The sequence below is a fragment of the Arachis stenosperma genome, chromosome 5, assembly GCF_014773155.1.
Source record: "Arachis stenosperma cultivar V10309 chromosome 5, arast.V10309.gnm1.PFL2, whole genome shotgun sequence".
Classification (NCBI taxonomy): Eukaryota; Viridiplantae; Streptophyta; class Magnoliopsida; order Fabales; family Fabaceae; genus Arachis; species Arachis stenosperma.
In genome coordinates this window covers 95339073-95364515 of record NC_080381.1, presented here as the reverse complement: position 1 = coordinate 95364515, position 25443 = coordinate 95339073, and the positions used below count along the sequence as shown (strand labels likewise).

At 40.1% G+C, this 25443-nt stretch overlaps 2 non-coding genes across 2 annotated transcripts; both read right to left on the bottom strand.

Annotated features, from left to right (window-relative positions):
* Positions 1 to 1669: 1669 nt before the first annotated feature.
* Positions 1670 to 1777, bottom strand: LOC130932234 (small nucleolar RNA R71). Its single transcript, XR_009067393.1, has one exon. It is a non-coding gene; the product is annotated as a small nucleolar RNA R71 (small nucleolar RNA).
* Positions 1778 to 6764: 4987 nt separating this feature from the next.
* On the bottom strand, positions 6765 to 6868 carry LOC130984327 (small nucleolar RNA R71). Its single transcript, XR_009088269.1, has one exon. It is a non-coding gene; the product is annotated as a small nucleolar RNA R71 (small nucleolar RNA).
* Positions 6869 to 25443: the final 18575 nt, after the last annotated feature.

Below are 25443 nucleotides of genomic sequence, written 5' to 3'. Positions count from 1 at the left end.
ACTTTATTTGAGTCAAATGCCAGAAACAAGTCACGACCCAGAGTTGAACGCCAGAAACACGTTACTACTTGGCGTTCAACTCCAAAAGAAGCCTCAGCTCATGGATAGATCATGCTCAGCCCAAACATACACCAAGTGGGCCCTGGAAGTGGATTTATGCATCAATTACTTACTTTTGTAAACCCTAGTAGCTAATTTATTATAAATAGAACTTTTTTCTAGTGTATTATACATCTTGGGACGATTAGTTCTCAAATCATGGAGGCTGGCCATTCGGCCATGTCTGGACCTCTCACTTATGTATTTTCAATGGTGGAGTTTCTACACACCATAGATTAAGGGTGTGGAGCTCTACTGTACCTCAAGTTTCAATGCAATTACTATTATTTTCTATTCAATTCTCTTTATTCCTATTCTAAGATATTCGTTGCACTTCAACATGATGAATGTGATGATCCGTGACACTCATCATCATTCGCACCTATGAACGCGTGTGACTGACAACCACTTCCGTTCTACTTTAGACCGGGCGCATATCTCTTGGATTTCTTAATCAGAATCTTCGTGGTATAAGCTAGAATTGATGGCGGCATTCATGAGAATCCGGAAAGTCTAAACCTTGTCTGTGGTATTCCGAGTAGAATTCTGGGATTGAATGACTGTGACGAGCTTCAAACTCCTGAAGGTTGGGCGTTAGTGACAGACGCAAAAGAATCAAGGGATTCTACTCCAACCTGATTGAGAACCGACAGATGATTAGCCGTGCTGTGACAGAGCATTTGGACATTTTTCACTGAGAGGATGGGAAGTAGCCATTGACAACGGTGATGCCCTACATACAGCATGCCATGGAAAGGAGAAGGATTGGATGAATGTAATAAGAAAGTAGAGATCCGGAAGGAATACAGCATCTCCATGCACCTATCTGAAATTCCCACCATGGAATTATATGAGTAACTTTATCTTTATTTTCTGTTTATTTTATTTCTCATCTAAATATCTAATCCAATCATACTTAAATCTGCTTGACTGGGATTTACAAGATGACGATAGCTTGCTTCATACCAACAATCTCCGTGGGATCGACCCTTACTCATGTAAGGTATTACTTGGATGACCCAGTGCACTTGCTGGTTAGTTGTGCGAAGTTGTGAACCATGGCATTGACACTAAGTTTTTGGCGCCATTGCCAGGGAAAGAAAAAGCAATGAATTTTACAAAATGCAGTAACATATGAATCACAATTTCGTGCACCAATAACCATGTTGGAGAAGATGCTGGCAATCATGTTGTGCAAGAGAGGAGAGTCTTAGGCTCCTACATCAACCCAAACCCAAGAAACTGTGGCAGCAGTATTCTGAAGCCGACAATCCATGCTAACAACTTTGAGTTGAAACCTCAACTCATCACACTTGTCCAGAATAATTGTTCATATGGAGGGGCTACCCAAGAGGACCCAAACTAACATCTCAATACATTCTTGAGGATTTGCGACACTGTAAAGTCCAATGGCGTACACCTTGACACCTACAAACTACTTATGTTTCCTTTCTCTCTCAAAGATAAGGTAGCAAAGTGGTTAGAAGCGTTTCCCAAGGAGAGCTTGACCACTTGGGATGAGGTTGTGAACAAGTTTCTTGCAAGATTCTACCCTCCACAGAGAGTCAATAGACTGAGGACTAAGGTGCAAACCTTCAAACAGCAAGATGGTGAAACACTTTATGAGGCCTGAGAGAGGTTCAAAGATTTGACGAGGAAATGCCCTCCAGATATGTTTAACGAATGTGTTCAACTACACATCTTCTATGAAGGGATATTATATGAAGCAAAGAAAGCCGTGGACCATTTTTCAGGGGGTTCACTCAACAAGAAGAAAACCATCGAGGAAGCCATAGATGTTATCGAGACTGTAGCCGAAAATGAGTACTTATATGCTTCAGAAAGAGCTCAAAAGAAAGGAGTGCTGGAACTCAATTCTATGGATGCCTTGTTGGCACAGAACAAGATGATCGCAGCACAATTGGTAGCCCTAACAAAGAAGGTGATGGAAGCAAGCCAAGTCTCAGTTATCCAAGCTCAAGCACCACCACAAGAAGGAGATGTAGCAGAAACTGAATGTGAATAGAAGTAGGCAAACTATGTGAACTATCCCTCTAGACCATCATATGATCCAAACTCCAAGACATATAACCCAGGTTGGAAGAACCACCCAAATTTTGGGTGGGGAAACCAACAAGACCACAAACCATACCACTTTAACCAATACAAAAACCACAATCCTAACCATCAATCAAGCAACAACAGACCCTATCACAACTCACAAAATACATCATATCACTTTACACAGCAAACACACAACAACCACCACCAGGATACATCAACCCCCACCATGCAACCAAGTGAAACCAGCAGCAATTTCTCAAAATTAGAGGCTGCCATAACACAATTGTCAGCACAACTTATCGAAACTATCTCCACTTTTCTAGAGAGACAACTATAGGTTGAAAGAAAGATAGATGCAAACCAAGAAGAGTTCAGATCCAACATAAAGAATCAAGAGGCAGCAATTTCAAAATTGGAAGCACAAGTAGGGAGCTTGTCTAAACAAATACCTACACATAAATTTTCCAGGGATACCATGGCCAACCCAAAAGGGGAATGTAAGGCCATCACATTAATAAGTGGAAGAGTTGTAGAAGAAGCAACCACAAGCCAAAGCAACCAAGAAGAAGAAGCTGCAAAGGAACCTAAAACCAAGAAAGAAGAAGAGACCCCTGCACCATCCTCACCAAAGCAAGTTCTGAAGCCTTATGTGCCAAAGGCACACTACCCACAAAGGCTGAGAAAGGATGAGAAAGACAGCCAGTTCTCTAGATTCCTTGAAATCTTCAAAAGGCTCCAAATCAACATACCTTTTGCTGAGGCACAAGAACAAATGCCACTCTACGCCAAGTTTTTAAAGGAGCTCATGACAAGGAAGAGGAATTGGGGAGAAAAGGATACTGTAGTGCTCACTGAGGAGTGTAGTGCCATAATACAAAAGAAGCTTCCTCAAAAGATGAAAGATCCTGGGAGTTTCCAAATTCCCTGCATCATTCATGAGCGGATAATTTATACGCTTTTTGGCATTGTTTTTAGTATGTTTTTAGTATGTTTTAGTTAGTTTTCATTGTATTTTTATTAGTTTTTAGTTAAAATTCACTTTTCTGGACTTTACTATGAGTTTGTGTGTTTTTCTGTGATTTTAGATATTTTTTGGCTGAAATTGAGGAACCTGAGCAAAAATCTGATTCAGAGGCTGAAAAGGACTGCAGATGCTGTTGGATTCTGACCTCCCTGCACTCGAAGTGGATTTTCTGGAGCTACAAAAGCCCAATTGGCGCCCTCTCAACTGCGTTAGAAAGTAGACATCCTGGGCTTTCCAGAAATATATAATATTTTATACTTTGCCCGAGATTTGATGGCCCAAACCGGCATTCCAAATCAGCTCAAAACTGCCCGGCGTTAAACGCTGGAACTGGCACAAGAATGGGAGTTAAACACCCAAACTGGCACAAAAGCTGGCGTTTAACTCCAAGAAAAGTCTCTACACATGAAAGCTTCAATGCTCAGCCCAAGCACACACCAAGTGGGCCCGGAAGTGGATTTTTATGTCATTTACTCATTTCTGTAAACCCTAGGCTACTAGTTCTCTACAAATAGGACCTTTTGCTATTGTATTTCAAATCTTTTGATCATGTTTTTATGATTGAACCCTCATTGGGAGGCTGGCCATTCGGCCATGCCTAGACCTTGTTCTTATGTATTTTCAACGGTGGAGTTTTTACACACCATAGATTAAGGTGTGGAGCTCTATTGTACCTCGAGTATTAATGCAAGTATTGTTCTTCTATTCAATTCAGCTTGTTCTTGTTCTAAGATATCACTTGTTCCTCAACTTGATGAATGTGATGATCTGTGACACTCATCATCATTCTCACCTATGAACGTGTGCCTGACAACCACCTCTGTTCTACCTTAGATTGAGTGGATATATCTTGGATCCCTTAATCAGGATCTTCGTGGTATAAGCTAGAATTGATGGCGGCATTCAAGAGAATCCGGAAGGTCTAAACCTTGTCTGTGGTATTCTGAGTAGGATTCAATGATTGAATGACTGTGACGAGCTTCAAACTCTTGAAGGCCGGGCGTTAGTGACAGACGCAAAAGAATCACTGAATTCTATTCCAACCAGATTGAGAACCGACAGATGATTAGCCGTGCTGTGACAGAGCGCGTTGAACATTTTCACTGAGAGGACGGGACTATAGCCATTGACCACGGTGATGCCCAACATACAGCTTATCATGGAAAGGAGTAAGAAGGATTGGATGAAGACAGTAGGAAAGCAGAGAGACGGAAAGGACAAAGCATCTCCATACGCTTATCTGAAGTTCTCACCAATGAATTACATAAGTATCTCTATCCTTATTTTATGCTTTATTCATAAATCATCGATAACCATTTGAATCTGCCTGACTGAGATTTACAAGATGACCATAGCTTGCTTCATACCAACAATCTCCGTGGGATCGACCCTTACTTGCGTAAGGTTTATTACTTGGACGACCCAGTGCACTTGCTGGTTAGTTGTGCGAAGTTGTGAAATTATGTTTAGACCATGGTATTGAGCACCAAGATTTTGGAGCCATTACTGGGGATTGTTTGAGTTGTGAAAAGTAGAGATCACAATTTCATCTTGTTGCTTAGCTTAGGTATTTTTTCAGAGTTCTTAAGAATGAATTCTAGTGTTTCAAGGTGATGTTCTTATCATCACCAAAGCCGATTGATTCTCATCAATTTAGCTCTTGAATGCAATGTCCTGCAGAAGCTTGGCTAGCCATGTCTAATTCCTTTAGACTGAAGCTTTAGACTAACATTGCATGATTCCTGGAATTCTCATTAAGAATTTTGATATCTTTATTTTCATTATATTTTCAAAAAAAAATCCAAAAAAAATTACAAAATCATAAAAACCAAAAATATTTTATTTTTTTTGTTGAGTCTAGTGTCTCATTTTAAGTTTGGTGTCAATTGCATGTTTCTATTCTTCTAGCATTTTTTCGAATTCATTCATGTGTCTTAATTGATCTTCAAGTTGTTCTCTTGTCTTGTGTGTTTTGTTGTTTCTCATATGCATTCTCATTTTGTTAGTGTCAATAGTATAAAAACTTCTAAGTTTGGTGTCTTGCATGTATTGTTTATTTGATTTTTGTTGCATTTTGATTATTCCTCATCATTAAAAAAATCCAAAAAATTTTTAATTTGTGTCTTTTCAAGTCAATAATACAGAGAATTGAAGATTCAGAACATACAGCAGAGGAATTACACAGAAAAAGCTGGGCGTTCAAAACGCCCAGTGAGGAAGGAAAACTGGCGTTTAAACGCCAGCCAGGGTGCCTGGCTGGGCGTTTAACGCCCAAAAGGGTAGTGTTTTGGGCGTTAAACGCCAGAATGGATACCATTCTGGGCATTTAACGCCAGGATGGCACAAGAGGGAAGATTTTGTTTTTTTTTTACTCAATTTTTTTAAGTTTTCAAAATTTTTCAAAATCAAATCTTTTTCAAATCAAATCTTTTCAATCATATATTTTCAAAATCAATTTCTTTCCATTTTCAAAGATACTTGCTAACAATTAATGATTTGATTCAATAATTCAAGTATGTTGCCTTTTCTGTTGAGAAAGGTTTAATGTTTGAATCATATCTTTCCTTGTTAGCCAAGTCATTAATTTTCAAAATCAAATCTTTTTAACTTGTTTTTCAAATCATATCTTCTCAATCATGTCTTTTTAAAACCATAACATTTCAATCATATCTTATCAATCACATATTTTTCAAAATAGTTTTCAATCATATCTTTTTACTTTCTAATTTCAAAATCTTTTTCAAAAATTACTTGATTTCTTTTCCACTCTTAGTTTTCGAAAATCAATTAGTAATTTTCAAAATGATTTTAGTAATTTTCAAAATGATTTTAAAATCTTTTACTTAATTTTTGAAAATTTCATCCCCTCTTCTCACATCCTTCTATTTATGGACTAACACTCCTCCTCAATGTACAATTCGAACTCCATCTTTCTTGATAAGTTCGAATTCTTCTACCTCTTCCTTCTTTTCCTCTGACACCTCAAGGAATCTCTATACTGTGACATAGAAGATTCCATATTTTCTTGTTTTCTTCCCTTTCATATGAGTAGGAGCAAAGACAAAAGCATTCTTTTTTAGACTGACCCTGAACCTGAAAGGACCTTGAAGCTAAAGCTAAGGCACAACTCTCTGTAGAGGACCTAATAGAAATCTTCAAAGAAGAAGAACCCATGGTAGCCGAAAACAACCACAATGCCAACAATGCAAGGAAGGTGCTGGGTGACTTTACTGCACCTACTCCCGACTTCTATGGGAGAAGCATCTCTATCCCTGCCATTGGAGCAAACAACTTTGAGCTTAAGCCTCAATTAGTTTCTCTAATGCAACAGAATTGCAAGTTCCATGGACTTCCATTGGAAGATCCTCATCAGTTTTTAGCTGAATTCTTGCAAATCTGTGACACTGTCAAGAATAATGGGGTTGACCCTGAGGTCTACAGACTTATGCTATTCCTTTTTGCTGTGAGAGACAGAGCTAGGATATGGTTGGACTCACAACCTAAAGAAAGCCTGAACTCTTGGGAAAAGCTAGTCAATGCCTTCTTGGCAAAGTTTTTTCCACCTCAAAAATTGAGTAAGCTTAGAGTGGAAGTCCAAACCTTCAGACAGAAGGAAGGTGAATCCCTCTATGAAGCTTGGGAAAGATACAAACAATTAATCAGAAAGTGTCCTTCTGACATGTTTTCTGAATAGAGCGTCATAGGTATCTTCTATGATGGTCTGTCTGAACTGTCCAAGATGTCATTGGATAGCTCTGCTGGAGGATCTCTTCATATGAAGAAGACGCCTACAGAAGCTCAAGAACTCATTGAAATGATTGCAAATAACCAATTCATGTACACTTCTGAAAGGAATCCTGTGAACAATGGGACGAATCAGAAGAAAGGAGTTCTTGAGATTGATACTCTGAATGCCATATTGGCTCAGAACAAAATATTGACTCAGCAAGTCAATATGATTTCTCAAAGTCTGTCTGGAATGCAAACTCCACCAGGCAGTACTAAGGACGCTTCATCTGAAGAAGAAACTTATGATCCTAAGAACCCTTCAATGGAAGAGGTGAATTACATGGGAGAACCCTATGAAAACACCTATAATCCTTCATGGAGAAATCATCCAAATTTCTCATGGAAGGATCAACAGAGACCTCAACAAGGTTTCAACAACAATAATGGTGGAAGAAATAGGTTTAGCAATGGCAAGCCTTTTCCATCATCTTCTCAGCAACAGACAGAGAATTCTAAGCAGAGCCACTCTGACTTAGCAACCATGGTCTCTGATCTAATCAAAACCACTCAAAGTTTCATGACTGAAACAAGGTCCTCCATTAGGAATTTGGAGGCACAAGTGGGACAACTGAGCAAGAAAATTACTGAACCCCCTCTTAGTACTCTTCCAAGCAATACAGAAGAGAAACCAAAAGGAGAATGCAAGGCCATTAACATGACCCACATGGCCAAACTTGGAGAGGAGGAAGAGGCAGTGATCACCACTGAGGAAGACCTCAATGGACGTCCACTGGCCTCCAATGAGTTCCCTAATGAGGAACCATGAGAATCTGAGGCTCATAATGAGAACATAGAGATTCCATTGGATTTACTTCTGCCATTCATGAGCTCTGATGAGTATTCTTCCTCTGAAGAGGATGAAGATGTCACTGAAGAGCAAGTTGCCAAGTACCTTAGAGAATTCATGAAGCTAAATGACAAGTTATTTGGTAATGAGACTTGGGAGAACGAACCTCCTTTGCTCACCAAAGAACTGGATGACTTGACTAGGCAGAGATTACCTCAAAAGAGACAGGATCCTGGAAAGTTTTCAATACCTTGTACCATAGGCACCATGACCTTTGAGAAGGCTCTGTGTGACCTAGGGTCAAGCATAAACCTCATGCCTCTCTCTGTAATAGAGAAGCTAGGGATCTTTGAGGTGCAAGCTGCAAGAATCTCACTAGAGATGGCAGACAATTCAAGAAAACAAGCTTATGGACTTGTAGAGGATGTTTTGGTGAAGGTTGAAGACCATTACATCCTTGCTAATTTCATAGTCCTAGAGACTGGGAAGTGCATGGATGAATCCATCATCCTTGGCAGACCCTTCCTAGCCACAGCAAAGGCTGTGATTGATGTGGACAGAGGAGAATTGATCATTCAAGTGAATGAAGAATCCTTTGTGTGTAAGGCTCAAGGATATCCCTCTGTTACCATGGAGAGGAAGCATGAAAAGCTTCTCTCAAAACAGAGCCAAACAGAGCCCCTACAGTCAAACTCTAAGTTTGGTGCTGGGAGGCCACAACCAACTTCTAAGTTTGGTGTTGAACCCCCACATTCAAACTCTAAGTTTGGTGTTGGGAGGTTCCAACATTGCTCTGAGTATCTGTGAGACTCCATGAGAGCCCTCTGTCAAGCTACTGACATTAAAGAAGCGCTTGTTGGGAGGCAACCCAATGTTATATTTATCTAATTTCCTTTGTTATTTTATGTTTTCTATAGGTTGATGATCATGGCAAGTCACAAAATCAATTGAAAAAGCAAAAACAGCACACCCTAGAGGAAAACCTTGCTGGCATTTAAACACCAGTAAGGGCAGCAAATGGGCATTTAACGCCCAGTCTGGCACCATTCTGGGCGTTTAAAGCTAGAAAGGGGCACCAGACTGGCGTTAAACGCTAGGAAAGGGCAAGAAGTTGGCGTTAAATGCCAGAAATGGGCACCAGCCCGGCGTTTAACGCCAGAATTGGGATAAAGAGAATTTTTGCTCGCCACTTGGTGCAGGGATGAATTTTCCTTGACACCTCAGGATCTGTGGACCCCACAGGATCCCCACCTACCCCACCACTCTCTCTCTTCTTCACCCATTCACCAATCACCTCAACACCTCTTCTCCAAAAACCCCTCACCTATCAAATTCCACCATTCTCTTCACCACTCACATCCATCATTCATAAAACCCCACCTACCTCACCATTCAAATTCAAACCACTTTCCCTCCCAAACCCACCCATACATGACCGAACCATACACCCCCTCTCCACTCCTATATAAACCCATCTTCACCACCTCATTTTCACACAACCTAAACACTACTTCTCCCCCTTGGCCGAACCACAAAGCCACCCCTATCTCCTCTATTTCTTCTTCTTCTACTCTCTTCTTCCTTCTTTTGCTCGAGGACGAGCAAACCTTCTAAGTTTGGTGTGGTAAAAGCATTGCTTTTTGTTTTTTCATAACCATTTATGGCATCTAAGGCCGGAGAAACCTCTAGAAAGAGGAAAGGGAAGGCAAAAGCTTCCACCTCCGAGTCATGGGAGATGGAGAGATTCATCTCAAGGGTGCATCAAGACCACTTCTATGAAGTTGTGGCCATGAAGAAGGTGATCCCTGAGGTCCCTTTCAAACTCAAAAAGAGTGAATATCCGGAGATCCGACATGAGATCCAAAGAAGAGGTTGGGAAGTTCTTACCAACCCCATTCAACAAGTCAGAATCTTAATGGTTCAAGAGTTTTATGCCAATGCATGGATCACTAAGAACCATGATCAAAGTGTGAACCAGGACCCAAAGAGTTGGCTTACAATGGTTCGGGGGAAATGCTTAGATTTTAGTTTGGAAAATGTAAGGTTTGCATTCAACTTGCCCATGATGCAAGGAGATGAACAACCTTACACTAGAAGGGTCAACTTTGATCAAAGGTTAGACCAAGTCCTCATAGACATTTGTGAAGAGGGCGCTCAATGGAAGAGAGATTCAAGAGGGAAGCCGGTTCAACTGAGAAGGCATGACCTCAGGCCCGTGGCTAGGGGATGGTTGGAGTTTATCCAATGCTCAATCATTCCCACTAGCAACCGATCTGACGTTACTATAGACCAGGCCATCATGATTCATAGCATCATGATTGGAGAGGAAGTAGAAGTTCATGAGGTTATAGCCCAAGAACTTTATAAGGTGGTGGACAAGTCCTCTACCTTGGCAAGGTTAGCCTTTCCTCATCTCATTTGTCACCTCTGTTATTCAGTTGGAATTGAAATAGAGGGAGACATCTTCATTGATGAGGACAAGCCCATCACTAAGAAAAGGATGGAGCAAACAAGAGATCCCACTCATCATGAAATCCCTGAGATGCCTCAAGGGATGCAATTTCCTCCACAAAACTATTGGGAGCAAATTAACACCTCCCTAGGAGAATTGAGTTCCAACATGGGACAACTAAGGGTGGAGCACCAAGAACAATCCATCCTCCTCCATGAAATTAGAGAAGATTAAAGAATCATGAGAGAGGAGCAACAAAGACAAGGAAGAGACATTGAGGAGCTGAAGCACTCCATAAGATCTTCAAGAGGAAGAACAAGCCACCATCACTAAGGTGGACCCGTTCTTTAATTCCCTTATTCTTTATTTTCCTGTTTTTCGAATTTTTATGCTTATGATTATCTATGTTTGTGTCTTATGATCATTGGTGTCTTAGTGTCTATGCCTTAAAGTTATGAATGTCCTATGAATCCATCACCTTTCTTAAATGAAAAATGTTCTTAATTGAAAAAGAGAAGAATTGCATGAATTTTGAATTTTATAACAGATTAATTATTTTGATGTGGTGGAAATACTTTGACTTCTGAATGTATGCTTGAACAGTGCATATGTCTTTTGAATTTGTTGTTCATGAATGTTGGCTCTTGAAAGAATGATGAAAAAAGGAGACATGTTACTAAGGATCTAAAAAATCATAAAAATGATTCTTGAAGTAAGAAAAAGCAGTGAATACAAAAAATAAACGAAAAAAAAAGAAAAAGGAAAAAGAAAAAGAAAAAAAAAGAAAAAGAAAAAGAAAAAGAAAAAAAATAATAAAGTCGTGATCCAAGGCAAAAAGAGTGTGCTTAAGAACCCTAGACACCTCTAATTGGGGACTCTAGCAAAGCTGAGTCACAATCTGAAAAGGTTCACCCAGTTATGTGTCTGTGGCATGTATGTATCGGGTGGTAATACTGGAAGACAGAGTGCTTTGGGCCACGACCAAGACTCATAAAGTAGCTATGTTCAAGAATCATCATACTTAACTAGGAGAGTCAATAACACTATCTGGATTCTGAGTTTCTATAGAAGCCAATCATTCTGAATTTCAAAGGATAAAGTGAGATGCCAAAACTGTTCAGAGGCAAAAAGCTAAAAGCCCCGCTCATCTAATTAATACTGATCTTCATAGATGTTTTTGGAATTCATTGCATATTCTCTTCTTTCTATCTTATTTGATTTTCAGTTGCTTGGGGACAAGCAACAATTTAAGTTTGATGTTGTGATGAGCGGATAATTTATACGCTTTTTGGCACTGTTTCTAGTATGTTTTTAGTATGTTTTAGTTAGTTTTCATTGTATTTTTATTAGTTTTTAGTTAAAATTCACTTTTCTGGACTTTACTATGAGTTTGTGTATTTTTCTGTGATTTTAGGTATTTTCTGGCTGAAATTGATGGACCTAAGCAAAAATCTGATTCAGAAGCTGAAAAGGACTGCAGATGCAGTTGGATTCTGACCTCCCTGCACTCGAAGTGGATTTTCTGGAGCTACAGAAGCCCAATTGGCGCGCTCTCAATTGCGTTGGAAAGTAGACAAAAGCTGGCGTTTAACTCCAAAAAAAGTCTCTACACATGAAAGCTTCAATGCTCAGCCCAAGCACACACCAAGTGGGCCCGAAAGTGGATTTTTATGCCATTTACTCATTTCTGTAAACCCTAGGCTACTAGTTCTATAGAAATAGGACCTTTTGCTATTGTATTTCAAATCTTTTGATCATGTTTTTATGATTGAACCCTCATTGGGAGGCTGGCCATTCGGCCATGCCTAGACCTTGTTCTTATGTATTTTCAACGGTGGAGTTTCTACACACCATAGATTAAGGTGTGGAGCTCTGCTGTACCTCGAGTATTAATGAAATTACAATTGTTCTTCTATTCAATTCAGCTTGTTCTTGTTCTAAGATATCACTTGTTCCTCAACTTGATGAATGTGATGATCTGTGACACTCATCATCATTCTCACCTATGAACGTGTGCCTGACAACCACCTCTGTTCTACCTTAGATTGAGTGGATATCTCTTGGATCCCTTAATCGGAATTTTCGTGGTATAAGCTAGAATTGATGGCGGCATTCAAGAGAATCCGGAAGGTCTAAACCTTGTCTGTGGTATTCTGAGTAGGATTTAATGATTGAATGACTGTGACGAGCTTCAAACTCCTGAAGGCTGGGCGTTAGTGACAGACACAAAAGAATCACTAGATTCTATTCCAACCTGATTGAGAACCGACAGATGATTAGCCGTGCTGTGACAGAGCGCGTTGAACATTTTCACTGAGAGGATGGGACTGTAGCCGTTGACCACGGTGATGCCCAACATACAGCTTACCATGGAAAGGAGTAAGAAGGATTGGATGAAGACAGTAGGAAAGCAGAGAGACGGAAAGGACAAAGCATCTCCATACGCTTATCTGAAGTTCTCACCAATGAATTACATAAGTATCTCTATCCTTATTTTATGCTTTATTCATAAATCATCGATAACCATTTGAATCTGCCTGACTGAGATTTACAAGATGACCATAGCTTGCTTCATACCAACAATCTCCGTGGGATCGACCCTTACTCGCGTAAGGTTTATTACTTGGACGACCCAGTGCACTTGCTGGTTAATTGTGCGAAGTTGTGAAATTATGTTTAGACCATGGTATTGAGCACCAAGTTTTTGGAGCCATTACCGGGGATTATTTGAGTTGTGAAAAGTAGAGATCACAATTTCGTGCACCAATCATAGGCGATATCAACATTGAGAAAGCATTGTGCGATTTGGGGGCTAGCATCAACCTCATGTCTTTGGCAATGATGAAAAGGATGAGGATTGAGGAGGCCAAACCAACTAGAATGGCACTCCAATTGGCTGACAGAACATTCAAATTCCCCCATGGTGTAGTGGAGGATTTGTTGGTGAAAGTAGGGGAGTCCATCTTTCCAGCTGATTTCGTTGTGCTTGATATGGAAGAAGAGGCCAACATATCAATCATCCTAGGAAGACCATTCCTAGCTACTGTTGGGGCCATAATTGATGTTCAAAAAGGGGAACTAGCCTTAAGATTGCATAAAAAGAAAATGGTCTTCAATGTCTTCAAGGCTATGAACTACCCCAAGGAAGCCATTGGTGAATGCATGATGGTGGATACAATTGAAAAATTGGTTCAGGGAGTCCTAGAGGAAGAACAATGTTAAGAAATCAAAGAGCAAGATCAACAAGGCTCATGTGGTGAGCCACCATTGCAGATTATGAATGAACCAATCATGATGGATAAGACAAGCAAAATGAAATTGGAGGCACCAAAGTTGGAGTTGAAAACTCTACCTTCAAACTTGAAGTATGCTTACTTGGGTGACAACAACACATACCAATGATCATCAACTCAAGTTTGAATGAACAACAAGAAGAGGAGCTAATCCAAGTGCTAAAGCAAAACAAAGATGCCATTGGATGGACCCTTGCGAACTTAAAAGGAATCATCTCTTCAATGTTTATGCACAAAGTACTACTTGAAGAAGGTGCAAAGCCTTCAAGACAGCAACAGAGAAGGCTAAACCTAACAATGAATGAAGTTGTCCAAAAAGAGGTGTTGAAACTATGGCAAGCAGGGGTGATCTACCCAATCTCAGACAGCCCTTAGGTAAGCCCTGTGCAAGTAGTCCCCAAGAAAGAAGGGATCACTTTTGTGCCAAATGAGAAGAATGAATTGATAGCAACAAGAACAGTGACTGGCTTGCGTATGTGCATTGATTATAGGAAGCTCAATGAAGCCACCAGGAAGGATCACTTCCCCCTACCTTTCATGGACCAAATGATAGAAAGACTTGCAGGACATGAATATTATTGCTTCGTAGACGGCTATTTTGGTTATAACCAAATAGTTGTAGACCCCAAGGACTAGGAGAAAACTTCATTTACTTGTCCCTATGGTGTCTTTGCTTATAGGAGAATGCCCTTTGGATTGTGCAGTGCACCTGCAACATTCCAAAGGTGCATACTCTCCATATTTTTAGATATGATTGAAATATTCATTGAAGTGTTTATTGATGACTTCTCTGTGTTTGGGGATTCATATTCTGATTGCCTACATCACATCGCCCTGGTGCTAAAGAGGTGCTAAGAAACCAACCTGGTTTTAAACTGGGAGAAGTGCCACTTTATGGTAACTGAAGGGGTGGTTCTTGGTCATAAGATCTCTAAAAAGGGTATAGAAGTGGACAAGGCAAAGGTGGAAGTAATTTAGAAATTGCCTCCACCATGCAATGTCAAGGCAATTAGAAGCTTTTTGGGGCATGCTGGGTTCTATAGGAGGTTTATTAAAGAATTTTCAAAGATTGCTAAACCTCTCAGCAACCTACTTGTTTCAAATACTTCCTTTGTTTTTGATAGAGAGTGTATGTTCGCCTTTAATGAACTTAAAAACAGACTTTCCTCTACACCTATTATATCACCACCTAGCTAGGATCTACCCTTTCAATTGATGTGTGATGCATCTGATTTTGCTATTAGTGCTGTTCAAGGACAGAGGAAAGATAAGCTAGTACATGTTATCTACTATGCTAGTAAAGTTCTCAATGAGAATCAAAGGAACTACACCTCTACAGAGAAGGAACTTTTAGCCATAGTCTTTGTCTTTAACAAATTTAGATAATATCTTATTGGCTCTAAAGTCACTATTTTCACTGATCATGCAGCCCTCAAATATCTGCTGACCAAGCAAGAATCCAAGCCTAGGTTGATAAGATGGGTCTTGCTACTTCAAGAGTTCAACATAGATATAAAAGATAGAAGTGGGGTAGAGAATAAGGTGGCTGACCACCTATCAAGAATCCCATAAGAAGAGGATGAAGCACAGCAATTTGATGTGAATGAAAGCTTCCCTGATGAGCAGTTGATGATGATTCAAGAAAGCCCTTGGTTTGCTGATAAAGCCAACTTCAAGGCTACTAGGGAGTTGCCCACCAACAACAATAAGTATATGAGGAGGAAGCTACTTAACGATGCTAAACACTACATCTGGGATGAGTCCTACTGGTTTAAAAAGGGTGTTGATGGAATCTTGAGGAGGTGTATTTCACAAGAGAATGGGTATGAAGTGTTGTGGCAATGCCATGGATCCGCATATGAAGGCCATTTTAATGGAGAAAGAACTGCAGCCAAGGTGCTGCAACGTGGGTTCTTTTGGCCAATAGTATTTAAAGATGCAAAGGAATTAGTGTCAAGGTGCAATAAATTCCAAAGAGCTGGCAATCTACCCAAGAAAAAAGAGATGCCAAAGCAGTTCATCCTAGAACTTGAGTTGTTTGATGTATGGAGAATTGACTTCACGGGTCCCCTCCCTACCTCATACTCAAATAAGTACATTCTAGTGGCAGTGGACTACGTATCTAGGCTGGACGATGCTCATTGGGCATATAGGACATCCTTCAAAACACCAATTGGGATGACCCCATATCAGCTGGTGTATGGAAAGGCATGTCACCTACCCCTTGAGCTTGAACACAAAGCCTTCTGGGCACTCAAGCTACTAAATTTTGATAGTAATGCTGCTGAGGAGAAAAGGATCTTGCAACTGCAAGAATTAGAAGAAATCAGATCTCAAGCATATAAAAATGCCAAAATCTACAAGGAGAAGGCAAAGAAATGGCACGATCAAAAGCTTGCAAGAAGAGAGTTAGTAGAAGGTCAAAAGGTGCTGCTATACAATTCAAGGCTCAAGTTCTTCCCAGGGAAACTTAAGTCAAGATGGTCTGGACCCTTCACAATCCTCAAGGCGTCTCCCTATGGGCATGTAGAGCTTATGGAGGATAAGACACAAAGGACTTTTACTATCAATGGCCACAGGCTAAAGCACTACTTGGGAGATTCACTGGATGAGCAGAAAGTGTGCTACAACCTCAACTAAAGATGGAGGAATGTCAAGCTAATGTCATTAAAGAAGTGCTGGTTGGGAGGCACCCCAACATTCATATCCTTTTGATTTTCTGCTTTCTAGAAGTAGTTTAGGATTGTTGGTTTAAGTAGTTTAAGTTCCAGTTAATCTTTTCAATTTTCTGCTTTTCATATATAGTTGTGGTAGCTTAGGGAGTTTAAAGTGTTTGTTAGTTAGTAGATTTTTTTTACTGGAAGTGTAAGGCTGTTGGGTTCACTCATTAACATTGATTGAATTGGGCTACAAATCTAGCTAAAGAGCTAGGTTTGGTGTGGCCATCAACCCACTTAATTTAGGCTTACAACCATTTAAATGAATTATTTTTGAGAGTAAGCCCAGAAATTAAGTTTGGTGTGGCCACCACCATATGATGTTCGCACAGCAAGCACAGCATGTTCTTAGTTTGAATGCATTAAATAAATTAGTAGGCATATAAGGCCACTTTAATGTGTTCAAAAGGAGTTAGAAAAGAAAGAATGTGAAAGAAGTGAATATATTTCACCTTGAACACATTAAAAATCCAATGATAAAACCAATTTATTAGATGCAAAGAAATTAAGTTTAGTGTCCCAAGGGACACTCATCAAATGCATTTTAATTGTATGTTATAAAAGGGAATATGAAGAGGTTCTTTTCACTAATGGGTATTCGGTTTTCAATTTCGGGAGAGAGAATGGGGCCCACGTGATTGATGGCTCACTAAGAGAAGGAATCAAAGTGTACTTACAGACTGCATCTCTCCTTCTTATAAAAGCCAAACACTTTCCCACCACTCTCCACACTTCAATCTCCAAGTTTCACACGCGAAAGAACCTCCACACCTTCCATCTTCTACCTTTCTTTCTCTTTACTACCTACTTTTCTTCTACTTGATTAGGGACAATCAAGTCCTAAGTTTGGTGTTGTGCAGCAAACCCTTGCTTTGCTCTCTGTTCTTTACCTCTTCTTCCATTTTCTTCAACCTTTCAAACCTCTTTTCTCACTCAATTGCACCACCAAGAGCCTCATCATCAAAGAAGAGAAAGACCAAGGAACCAACCTCAAGATCCTCAAGCCACAATGAATACAAGTTCCTCTCATCATTCAACCAAAACCAATTTTATGGTTGAGTGAGTGAGAGGCAAATCATTCCAGAGGTTGGCTCCCAAATTGGGAGGAATGAACATCCTGAAATCATCAGGGAAATTAACAGCAGGGGATGTGCACTCTTGTGCAACCGACCAAGGAATGTGGTGGAGAGTTTGGTTAGAAAATTCTATGCCAATGCAGTGCCTCAACCTGGGCAACCCTATGGTTATCTTAGCTATGTGAGGGGGAAGGCCATTGACTATAGCCCCTCCAACATAGATAGGATCCTGATGGTGAAGCAAACAAGCTCCACCCGGAGCTATGAAGAAAGGATGAAGCAAGAGGACCCAAGATTTGATGAAATCCTCAATGAAATTTGCGTGCTGAATGTACGGTGGATCAATGACAAGGATGGAAGACCTAACCAGCTGAGGAGAAGAGATTTGAGCCCCCAAGCTAGAGGGTGGCTAGACTTTGTGAGAAAGTCTCTCAACCCAACATCCAACACCTTTGAGGTAACATTGGAGAGGGTTGTGCTCATATACAACATCATGAAGGGAGAAAATATGAATGTTGGGAAAATGATTGCCAGCAACATCAATAGGGTGCTGAGAAGCACCAAGGATAGCATAAGGTTGGCATTCTCTAGCATCATCCAAAGGCTATGTGATGAAGCAGGCGTTGAGAAGATCATTGATGAGGTGCTAATGGATCAAGAGAAGCCCATAACTGCCAAGAAGATGGCCAAAGTGGTGGATGTTAACCCACTTCAAAGGCCCAGGGAGCACAAAGCTCATGCTCATGTGCCACAAGGGCAACCACAACAAGAAGAAGAGGCTGAAGACCAACCACACTACCTAGCACTTCAACCACCACCATACCAACAATACAACAATTTCCTGAAGGTTTCAATTGGGAGCAATTGCAAGGAGACATACACCAAATGAAAGGAGATATACACCATCTGAGAGAGGATGTCAACCAACTCAAGGAATAACAACAACATTGGGACCAAATGAATGAGAACATACAATAATTCCACGAAAGTATGGAACACATAAAGGAGCAGCAAGACCAGATTAATTGGGAAGAAATGCAAGGCAGCCTCAGAATAATCATGGAACAACAACAAAACCAACTAGTAAACCTTGCTGAGTTTAGGCATCTTTGTGAAGCCAGAACCATAGCAAGAGGACAGTATGATGGCTACGCACAAACAAAATTGAGCTACCTGTGTAATGCAGTAGCCAACATGAACCCCAAGTACCCAACATACATGCAAAAGATGGAGGAACTCAGTGCAAGGCAAGAAGAAATTGCATACCAGCATAAAGAAAATGTAAAGGCGTACATGAGAAGGCTGGGATTTAGGAAGCCCAAGGACACAAAGGCACAAGAAAGATCCTCCAAGAAGGATGATGATGACTCCTCCTCCTCCAAAAAGAAAGACAAGGGAAAAAGGGCCAATGAACTGAAGCTGCTCAAGGTTGTTGAGTCCCATGGTTGACATGCTTATAATTCTTATTTTCTGTTTAGTTTTCTTTATGTTTTAATTTCTGTTTAATAATAAGTTGCAATGTTAGGAAAGTTTATGTTTAATGCTTAGTTTCCTTATGTCCTGAAGTCTTTTATGAGTCCTTTATGTTTTTCAAGAAAGAAAATTCAATGTGTTTGAAGTCTCATAATCATCAATAAAAGAATAGTTTGTTTCCATAAGAGTCTATTGTGAGTTGTGCAAAAACAAGAGTAAAAGAGACTAAGACCAAGTGAGATCATTCAAAATTAAGAGATAAGGACTTAAGTATATGACTCTGGATGAATTTGAAAAAAAATATTATTAAGTCTTGATAAGCAACTAAACATGGAAGGTATGACAAGTAGAGGCTAAGGATGTCTCTTGAATATCCATAAAACCAAAAAGTAGTAAGCAACAAAGACCCAAGGCTCTGAGCATCAACTACTAAGATGGAAAGAAACACTAAATAGCTCAAAAGAGTTAGAAATCCTAGTAGATGTTTATGGTGAAGATGTGTCAAGAAAAGAGACCTGGGCAAGTAAATTCTTAAGGGTGTTTCAACACCTAGTACCCTAAAGCCATCTGGTTTGGGATTGCTAATTGAAAGCCTAATTAAAAGATCGTCTTGAGACAAAATACTTAGAGTGGTGATCAAGGAAAAAGGAGAACTGAAAATGAAAGAACAATCAAAGAAAAAGAAACAATCCTTGCTACTTCATGGTGACAATCAATAGAAAGGGAAACTAAGGCAAATACTTGGAAGAATCCTCAAGAGTCTAGGAGTTCATTATGACATCAAATCATTAAGATTCATGAATGAGTTAGCACCTAGCCCTATCTTTGGTAGTGAATGCTTCTCTCTAAGGTCAACTCTCAATTCAATTAAAGACTACTCACATTGATTTGCTTGGGACAAGCAAATCTTAAGTTTGGTGTTGTGATGACTTGCATCATTTACCTTCTTTTCTTTCCTAAAAAGGTCCATAAAAGAGAATAATCTCATTTGATCATTGCAATTCATAAACTAATTGATGAATATTATGGTACATTGCTTTGAAATGGATTTGTGCTGAATTTTAGGTGAAAAGAGCAACAAAAAGGGAAGAAAACAACAAAATAAAGCTGGGCGTGTGAAATTGGCGTGCCACTTGGAATGAACGCCATGAAAATATGTGGGCGTGGCATGCCAGGAACTGGGCATGGCACGCCAATATTGATTTTCATAAAGGACCCTCAAAGCCTTTAGATGGGCGTGGCACGCCAGGAGCTAGGCGTTGCACGCCCGTAATGATTTCCTGAGAAGCATGATTGAATATTTTACATGGGTGTGGCACGCCAGGAGCTGGGCATGGCATGCTAGGAGCTGGGCGTGGCACGCCATTATAGTTTTCCATAGAGCAATGCTGAAAGCCACAAAAGGGGCGTGGCACGCCAAGTCCATCACCCATTATGGGCGTGCCACTTGAACCATGGGGCGTGGCACGCCAGTTCATCAATCCAGAAGGGACAACCACTTGGGTGTGCCACTTGGTATCGAAGGCGTGGCACGCCAGCTCCAGACCATTACTTGGGTGTGCCACTTGAAGACCTATGCATGGCACGCCAAGCTTAAAGGAGCCACCTTAAAGTGGGCGTGCCACTTGAGCATCAAGGCGGGCCACGCCAGTACAAGTTTCCAGAGAAGAGGTTGAAGGTCCAAGCACTTGGGCGTGCCACTTGGTGTCGAAGGCGTGGCACGCCAGGCTCTCATCCTCACATGGGCGTGCCACTTGAAGACCCAGGCATGGCATGCCAACACTAGAGAAAGTCAAAACAAAGCTGGGCGTGCAACTTGGTGTCGAAGGCGTGGCACGCCAAGCTCTCATCTTCACTTAGGCGTGCCACTTGAAGACCCAGGCGTGGCATGCCAAAACTAGAGAAGGCCAAGCAATCTGGGCGTGGCACTTGAGGTCGAAGGTATGGCACGCCAACCCTCATTGTTCATCTGTACATGCCACTTGAATGCTGGTCGTGGTACGCCAGCTACTTGATAAACCCCATTTGCAGGGTTTATGTTGTATTGATTTTATGGGATTTTATGACCTTTTACCGACATTTATTCAATGAAATAGCATGGTTTTGTGATTGTCTCCCAATTTGTGCGTAAGTGTGAAAACATGCTTTCTAGACCTTAAAATTAGTTAATTTCAATTCACCTTTGATTCCACTAGATGCCTTGATTTGTTTGTTAAGTGATTTCAGGTTGAAAAGGTTAGGAATGAGTCAAAAGAGTGAAAGGAAAGCATACAAAGTGGAGAAGATAATGAAAAGCCAAAGAATTGAACTCGTCCATGGACGCGCGCGCGCACCAGGCGCTTACGCGCACCTTGCGAATTTCCCCATGGACGCGTACGCGTGCTGTGCACATACGCGTCGATGCTGATACTTGATTTTTAAGTGAATTCGCACCCAACAAATTCTGAGGAGTTGTGGGGCCCAATCCCAACCAACTTTGGTGCCTAAACTGCTATTTAAAGCCAAGGATTGAAGAGCAAAGGAGGATTCAATCATTTACACTCATTAAGATTAGTTTGGAGTTAGTTTTAGAGAGAGAAACTCTCACTTCTCTCTAGGATTAGGATTAGGATTAGGTTTAATTCTTAGATCTAGGTTTTAATCTTTGCTCTCATCTACTTCTACCTTTCAATTCCATGTTGTTACATTCATCTTCCTCTATTCTTTTGTTGTAATTTCCTTTATGTTGTTTCTATATTTTGTTGTAGATCTACTATTGTTCCTTCCATTTTCTTTCAATTCAATTCAAGGTAATTCATAATAATTGTATTTCTTTTGATTGTTGTTGTTAATTCCTTTAAATATAATTGTTGTTAGATTCTACTTTTGTTATCAATTTACTATGCTTTTCTTTTGTACCTTCCAACTGTTTGATGAAATACTTGGTTGGATGTTAGTACAGATTTTGTTCCTCTTGGCCTAGGTAGAGTAATTAATGACTCTTGAGTTATCTAATTCCTTTGTTGATTGATAATTAGAAGTTGCTAATTGATTTGAATGCCTCTAAATCTAGTCTTTCCTTTAGGAGTTGATTAGGACTTGAGGAATCAAATTGATTCATCCACTTGACTTTTCTCCATAGTTAGAGGTTAACTAAGTGATAGCAATGAACAATTTGTGGTCACAATTGAGGAGGATAACTAGGATAGGACTTCTAGTTCTCATATCTTGCCAAGAGCTTTGTTAGTTGTTAGTTTATTTTCTTTGCCATTTATATATCTTGTCTAAAATCTCAAAAAACCCTAAAATATCTCATAACCAATAACAAGAACACTTTATTGTAATTCCTAGGGAGAACGACTCGAGGTTCAATACTTCGGTTTATAAATTTAGGGGTTTATTACTTGTGACAAACAAATTTTTGTATGAAAGGATTAGTGTTGGTTTAGAAACTATACTTGCAACGAGATTTCATTTGTAAAATTCTAAACTGTCAAAAATCCAATCATCAAAATGGCGCCGTTGCCAACAACCTCTTGGCAACAACCTCTACCAATGCATTATGAAGAAGAGCCATTTTTTGATGCATATCAATCCAATGGCTATGGTGAATCTCCTTGTGATTTTCAAGAACCACCACCATATGCCTATGAGTCATATCCTCAACATGAACCTCAACCACACTCACAAGCCTATTTTCAACAAACACCTCCATATGACCTTGATCCATATCCACCATACCAACCACCTTTTGAACCACATGAGCCCTACATGGAACCACCATTCCAAGATTACTACTCCTAAGAACCACCTCAATACACACTACCACATCCGTACCAAGAATAACCACTTTCCTATAATGAATCCTTTCTCCAAGACAATGAACCATCTTATCCGCTCCAATCCTCAATGGATAAAATCCTTAGCCTTATACTTTAAGGGAAAGGAGAAATGCAAAGGGAGACACCAGAATTTGTAGCTACCTTAACCAAGGTAGTAAGGCTATTAGCCTCCCAATGCTTGAGTACTCAAAAAACTCCCATGGTCACATGTGGAGAATTAATTGAAGAGCATAGTATGAAGGAGAGATTGGAAACTCTGGTGGAGAAGGAGGAATGGTATTTTGTATTAGAGAAATTGGAGAAGCCTATGATTATTGAAGAAAAGGAAGAAATGGTTGAAAACTTAGGAGATACGGAACCTCCTTGGGAAGCTAAAATCATAGAGAATTTTTCCAAGAAGAGTGAATTTGATATTGAGGAGGAGAGTGCACAACATCCAAGGCAATTGTTGAATGAAGACTTAGAAGGAATGAAGCAAGATTTGAGTTCCCTTGGTGATGAAGATCATGCATCCAATCTTCTTGGTGAAGAATCCTTTGAATTTGAAGAACATTCTCCCAATGAATTTGAAAGTGATGTGGAGGTAGATTTCTCTCGTCCTCCCATTTATGATTTAACTGATAGAGAAGAGTTAGATGAAATTGATGAACAAAGGATTGACTTTGAAAAATCTTGTGAAGAGGTGGAAGTCCTTAGAAAAAGAAGGACGGACGTTGAGTACGCTTTATCAAGATCTTTGGAAGCTTCTTTGCCTAGGTTGTCATATATTCCTTCACTTGAGTGCGTAAAACTCATTTCTATTAGTTTTATTGTCCCACTTGAGTATGGTTTGGTTGAAACAAATGGTCAACTTAGTATGATTTGTGGGATAAAGCGTAAGAGAAGAATGTTTAGTGGTTGGCATTGCAAATCAAGGCTCATTTTGGTTGATACTTCAAAGCTTAGATGCAAGGATTGGGTTAGTGCTCACTTGAATGGGTCTAAAAGGAGAGTTTGATATCACATTGATAATTCATCTTGCTTGCCACCCGGATGGATCAATGATGACCAACCCCAAGACGGGTGTGAAAATAAGGTGTGGGATCCCGGATTATAAGAAGAGGATCGACTTTGGGGGCCCCAAGCTTGTGAAGAACTCCATCAAGACTTGGTGCAATTTATGAGAAATCTTGGGGCACAATAGAGAACCAAGCATTGGTGGATGTTCCAAGACGGTTACAAGCACAAGCCACCTTGAGAGGAGCTCCCCATAAGTCCAACTTAAGGATAATAAACAAGAGTGCTAGGTGGGAGACACCCCACCATGGTAAATTCTTTTCATTTTTCTTTTGTACATATTGGTAATTAGGTTAATTTCATGTTTTGATTAGTTTGTTGAGTATATTTGATAGTTTAGTATGGTAAATAAGGTTCTAAGGTGTTTTGGTAGCTGTTTGGAGGTTTAAAATGCTTAGATTGGTGCAAAAACATAGAAACTTTTTGAAAAATTGAGCACCATCCACGCATACGCACACATGACGCGTACGCGTGCATCAAGCATTTTTGCCTACCCATGCGGACGCGCCATGCACGCGTACATGTAGATTGAGAAGTTTCACCTTCAATACATTGACCCGAGAGATGTGCCTACACTGCGCCAACACTGTGCCTTTGGCACAACCCCACTCGCGCGCACGCACACATGACGCGTACGCGCCACTCTCGAAATAAGCCATCGACGCAAGCGCGCCCTGCGCGCGTACGCCTGGATGTCCTTCCTTCAACACATCTGCTTTCTTCTCCTCTTTCCATTTCTTTCTCCCTCCTTTCTTCTTCCCTTCTTCTACCCCTCATCCAACACTCCCTAACACCATTGATAACCATTTATTTTAGTTAGTAATTAGTGAGGTAGTTAGTTGTTAGCTAGTTACTTAGTCTAGTCCATAATCCAACGCTTGTAATGAAAAAGAGAAAAGATTATGGACTCCGTTTACTATACATTACTGCATACCATTAACTACATGCCATTTTAGCATGCTTGTTTTTGGATGATCATTGTTGGACTCTTTAATTGAGGTTATATTTTGCTACTTGGTTTTGAGTTCTTCATGCTTCAATTGGCGAATACCAAGTACACTAGATTTGTCTTCAAGCATGTTTAATCCTTTTGAATTGCATGATTTGGCCACCATGTGATTTGACTCAATTTTCCTTGATTAGGCAATCTCTTGATGGATGATGTTGTGCAATTACTTCAATGCACTGTGCTTCTTGTTCATATGCATCCATATGTTTATGGCTTGAATGCTTTCATGCTTCTTCAATGCTTGTTTTACCTTACAAGCTCACTTAAAGCATCTCAAGCACACTAGGATAAGTGAAGTGTATGCTTCTTTTGTGATATAACTTTTATGCTAATGTGTGTTCTAAACCGCACAATTTAGAATTCACACACTTATTTGTCATTAATGTCACACTAAGTCACTCACTCAATTCTAGTGATTACTACCTCATTCCAACAATTATGCTTCCTTGCTTTTTTTCTCTCATCTTATGGTGTTCTATTTTTTTTTCATGAACAATGCACCATAAGCAAACATGGAAGCAAGACCAAGAACACGTAGCGACCGGTTGTCCTACTAGCTGAAGGAAGCAATCCGGAGAGTCGCCGTACCCCCTTGCTCATCTTTGAGTGCACGGAGGACGGTGCAAACTTTTAAGTGTGGGGAGGTTGTCCGACCGGTCGGCGATTTTGGGTGACAAATTTCTAATTCCAATACTTTTGCAGTTCATTTTAGTTTTTTTAGGATTTTTAGTTCATTTTCTTATTTTTGCATATGTATACAAAATAAGCTTAGCCAAAATAATG